Genomic DNA, 5,468 nt, shown 5'->3' with positions numbered 1-5,468 from the left:
CTAAACATTAAATCTTTTAACAACCATACAAACGTAATTATTATTGAGTCATGTATTACTATTGTTAAGTAATCCATGATTAAGATTAATTACATAAGTATTAGTGATGTATCGAGTTCTCTTGACCTGATCATTTGCCACTTCTTGAAAGAGGACTTTTCAATTAACTATACATTTATTTATGATTTATTGATTGTTATAATAATAAATGTATAATTTAAGATATAATGGCTAGTGATCAGAAACTTGGACTCATGAATCAGTCCAATGACTTGCGACACGACTTGAAGTCGAGTCCATACTTTGAAGACGACCTCAATCAAAGACTTGACTTAGACTCAATAGATAGCTCTTACAACTCGACTTGGACTCCAAATATTGTGCTCTCAAGAAAATCCTTAACAATATGGATCCTGTAATATAGTTATGGCCTTGAAATGAGCTTGAATGAAGTCTGAGGATTTGATGAAAATATTCAAGGACATGAACATGATTTGAGATTTGAAAATGAATTTTATTATAAGGACTTTTTCCCTTCTCTGATTATTGTTGTGTTGTAAGCTGCAGGAGTGGAAACGACACTCCGAAATCTTTGGAGGCTATGAGTTAAAGATATATATATGTAAAAATGTGTAGCCTCATTAAATTTTTGAATAAGGATTTTGAAGATAACCTATCAGATAACAAATTTTACTATTCATGGACTTATAAAAAGAAGCAAACTAAAAAATATATATTTGGTTCCATCAATATTTGTACCCGAAACACGCTCCTTAATCTTGCTAAAGGTGAAATACGAATTGGGCATATTCTGAAGCAAGACACACCAAATCATTGGAATTATTAAACGAACAAATAGACGCCTTTGACTCCTTCAATCAACTGAATAATTTGTCAGATATCCAATTAAGGTTGTTTATAGAGCAAGAGCTTACATATTATCCTTATCTAAATTATAAAAAGTTTCCAGTGGCATAGCTTGTCTATATGGTGAGGCCAAATAAAGTTAAGATTGTTGATACAATTCATAACGTCATAACTTATTTGAAAGGTAGAAAGACTATAATGTGGAATCAAAAAGGATAATTACAAAAATTGAGAAATTAATTTCTTCTCATGTCTTGTATACCAATGGGTTAAAATTTCCGAATTTTGCTCTTCACCATCAATAAGGGTGGAGGAAGACTGATATATACAATGGAACTTGTTTTCAAGTGTTATGTGCGTAGTAAAATTATACGATGATTTTTAAATTGATTGAATTAATAGTTTAGAAAAAGTCTAATTTCATAGTTAAAAGTACCTCTGTCAATGTGAAAGAAAATAGAAAACGCAAGAGACATAGTCATCTTGAAGCAAATAAAAATGTGTATCTTGAATTCATTTCATGTGTCTAAATCCAAAAATTATTTTATTTAATATTATAATTGTATCTATATTTTGTAGCAAGTAAATGTGTATTTCAAATCTGTATTCAGGATGAAATATTATTTTACTTTGCTAAATTATTGAATAAATTATTTAAACCGATGGATTTGTCCATCAGTTTAAATAAAATATCGACTTCAGTTTTTGTTTGTTCAAGATTATTCTGTAATATGTTTCATTCAAATAACTAATTAATATGAAATATCATTCTTCCATTGATCTTTCAATACTAATGTGATTAATTCATTGCACAATTAGTCAAATGAATTTAGAGTCATATTATTCAAATGTTTGGATTCAGAGCCAAGATCACAAAATATTATTACAAACTCTTAAGTACTTCATCAAAATTTTAAGTATAAATGTAAGGGTTATTTTAGGGGGGAGGGCGGGGATTTAAGTAATTTACAAGTACCGGCAATATATTCAAGTACGCCCAAGAATATATTTTTTATGGTGCAAATCCCATTTTATTAGTACGTTTACTTTTATGGGAAGTAAATGACTGGAAGTGAGCTTAGAAGAAATCCTTTCGCAATGAAGACAATTTATTTTGTGAAAACAAGGACAAGATTTAGAATAAATAACCTTAATAAAAAGCTCAAACTGAAGAACGCAAGTGCTACTCTGAGAAAACTTAGAGAGAGTAATCAATTTAAAGATTAATATTTATTATTTATGTAAAAAAAATATCTAGGGAGAGTGAGGATACATGTTACAAAAATTCATATATTTTTTTAAATTGTCACAAGTTTCTGGGCAGCATGACATGGGTAGTTATACCTAAGACTAATTATTCCAAAGTATTTTTTTAATATATTGCAATAATTAATAACTATTTATTGGTGTTTTCGAAACCAAGCACAAGCGCTTTCATGCCTTTTTATTCATTCCAGCATGAGTCTGACGCATATAAAAAAGGAACAATATTCAATTAAGAAAAAGAAGAGGTGGTAAAATTTTAACAACTATTATTTATTATTTTCAATAAATTAAGGAATTATTGACAACTATCATAATACAATAACAACGACACAACATACATATATATATTTGGGAAGTAAATTTAACAATTTTTTTATTCTGTTTACAAGACTTTACATTGCCCTGGAACCTTTTCGAATTTATTTTATCATTTATTTTTTTAGACAAATTCTTGGTCATAATATTGAAAACTTGGCAACAAATGCTAAAAAAAAAAATCTTTAAAAATATGACCATTAGAACAATTTTGATTAATTAGTTCATAATCTATCATTTGACCACATATTTTTGTAAATACTTTTCTTAAATTGTCCTCCTCTATTAATTTGATCTAGGAGCTTGCTTTTCGAACACCTCCTCAATTGATTTGCCCAAACTAACTTGAGGAAAACTTTTTGAGTACACAAGTTTGGCTTCGCACAAATTACATTTTAACTTTAAGGATTGAGATTTGGCTATATAGCCTTAAACAAAGAATAAAATCGATTTTTCGCCATTCCTCTAATTCAAAACTAAACTCTGTGGTGGATTGTAAAGTCGACAAAAATTTTATCAATACAAATCTTTTCTTCTTGGTTTAAATCTTGTTTTTGTCCGAGTTAGAATGAATATTTTTTATGTCACACAGATCAGAAATCCTAATTTTTTTTTCAGCCTCCAGTTCTTGGCGCACGGATACAAAATAGTTTGCACCAGACAATTAACGGGACCAACTAAATTGAGCTTCGATAAAATCGCTTTGTACCTGCCCTGGAAGTTTCTTTAGTGAGGCCCATTTTGTGAGAGGTAGATTCACACTTCCATGAATTTAACCAAACTGTATATACTTTATCAACCATTAGAATAACCTTCTTTTGATTGGGTGACAATAATTTGAGCCTTAGGGCCAAGTAATCAACGGACAAAGATGAAAACCCGTTCATGGTAAATGCAGATGACAATTTTCTTAAGTGACTTAGCTAATAATACAGGAGAGTATTGCTTCTGTTTCGGTGTGGAGTTTATCAAAGCAAGTTGCTCTCTTATGAAAATCAACTTTTTCTGTTTGTGAGAGTCTATATCCGACGGATATAGATTTTCAACGATACTCTCAACTTCATTGATTAAGTGATTAATCATATCTATTATCAGAGGAAAAGGAAAACTCTTCATATGAGCAAGGATGTTCTGGAGAAGGATTACCAAGGTGATCTTTCTATTCGTTGTGAGATGATTCACGCAGCTCCGATCTAGGATGACGTTCTTGTGGTATAAATTGAATGTCAAATCACTATTTATCATCACTGAGATTTCAATTTCGACGAAATCAGAACTCAGTTCAGATAGACACTAAAACTGAATTGAATCCTCCGTCCTCCTCCACTGAACATTCGTCAGGAATTTTTCATCTCCACACTTAAGACACAGATCACTAAAGTCAATAACAGAATCTTTAAGGAATAATGATCGTGGAGCTTCAATGATAGCTTCATTTTCCTTAGAAATCCTGGCTGATGTGGTATCTCTCGATGTAGGCCGTTGACTTTTGACGGACGGATGATAAGTATTTGGGAAGATTGGGGAAAATACTAGGCACTGCAGAGGGTTTCAAATAACGTTTTTGGAGCTTATTATCTTCAACTCCATAAGATCGATATTTCCTCTTGTGGTCTGCGCTCTCATATACAAAGAAGTCATCCTCGTGAAGTCCCATTGCAGTCCCGTGGAATGGCTCTAAGTCAGACACCTTTTGAGGATTCATCCAGTGGAAAAGAATGGAGCGATGACCTTGCTATGGCTGTTTTTCCATCATATCCGGAGGAGCACTTAGGAACACAGCACTTATTAGGCATGATCTGAAATATATAGATAAATTATTAATCCCATATCCACAAGTGCTACAGGGTATTTTACTTACTGTGCTCAAAAGTAGATTGTAGAAGAGATAGAAAAGCACACAACCTCAAGTAATTCACAAGCTTTATTTAAATGAGCAAATATTATATTAATTAACTTAGATTGTTGTCAGCAACGTACTTTTTAGTTATTATGATGAACAAGGCTGTATTAAGTAAATACGCTGTTGAGTATGAAAACAAGAGGGAGAAAACCTTAAAGCCTTAAAACGGAAATTTTATTTTATTTTTTTCAACGCGTGAGCGTTCCAGTTATCTAGATTTCCATGATCAAGGACTCCAGTAAGCCTTGCCATGATACAGGGTAGAAGGAGACATGTTACAACTGGAGGAAATATGTAAAAACTGTAACTAATTATATTTAAGCATATTTATTTTACTCTTTATAATAGTTTGTCAGCATAAAATAAATACTTATAATCAGATAAATAAGATAAACAAATAAAACATTTATAGAAAATTTAATTTTTTTTATAATTTACTATGATATGAAAGTATAACATGAAATTATACATAAAACAAAACATAATTGAATATATTATATTTATATATAGTATGAGTATATATAATAAAAATGGGGTGTAACAAGTCTCCTCCATAGTGTTTGAATCAAAATAAATTATGATGTGAACTGAATATTCAAACTAATAATATATTACAAGCATGTTATTTAATTGAACAACATGCTAGACTATGACATTTAATCAAATGGAATTAAAATCTCATGTTTTAGAATAGAAATATATCTCAAGATACACTTACCTAAATTAATTACTTTTTGTGCCTAAAATTTAAATGTCGAAAATTATCTATAACTCTAACATTAGGCAACCCGGGTTTTATGTTGATTTGATAAACAAAGGAAGACATTCAATTGTATAAGAACAGGGTGGTGGTTGGCTAACTTTACATTTTAAAGTTATTGACCATACAACATGGGTCCTCCGTAACAAGTATCCTCACTCTCCACTATGCTTCCATGTTTACATATTGCTATTCTTTTATTCTCCATGTAATAAAATGACAAATTAGATAATTAGTCACTAAACATATTAATATGAGCTTACATACAGATAGTTCATTATTATTCATATAAATCTTTTTAAATAATTAGTTCTGAAATTGATTGAATTATTCTATGAAATATTAAGGAAGGATGTC

The 5,468-nt window shown here is 30.5% G+C and overlaps 1 long non-coding RNA gene across 1 annotated transcript; it reads right to left on the bottom strand.

Annotated features, from left to right (window-relative positions):
- Positions 1–2,382: 2,382 nt before the first annotated feature.
- LOC139906354 (uncharacterized) lies at positions 2,383–4,623 on the bottom strand. The gene is made up of 2 exons (XR_011781832.1): positions 4,310–4,623; positions 2,383–4,247 (listed from the first exon to the last, which is right to left on the bottom strand). It is a non-coding gene; the product is annotated as an uncharacterized lncRNA (long non-coding RNA).
- Positions 4,624–5,468: the final 845 nt, after the last annotated feature.

This window comes from Lepeophtheirus salmonis, chromosome 9, assembly GCF_016086655.4.
Source record: "Lepeophtheirus salmonis chromosome 9, UVic_Lsal_1.4, whole genome shotgun sequence".
Lineage (NCBI taxonomy): Eukaryota > Metazoa > Arthropoda > Copepoda > Siphonostomatoida > Caligidae > Lepeophtheirus > Lepeophtheirus salmonis.
Note: the sequence above shows the minus strand (reverse complement) of the source record. Positions and strands in the feature narration are given on the sequence as shown.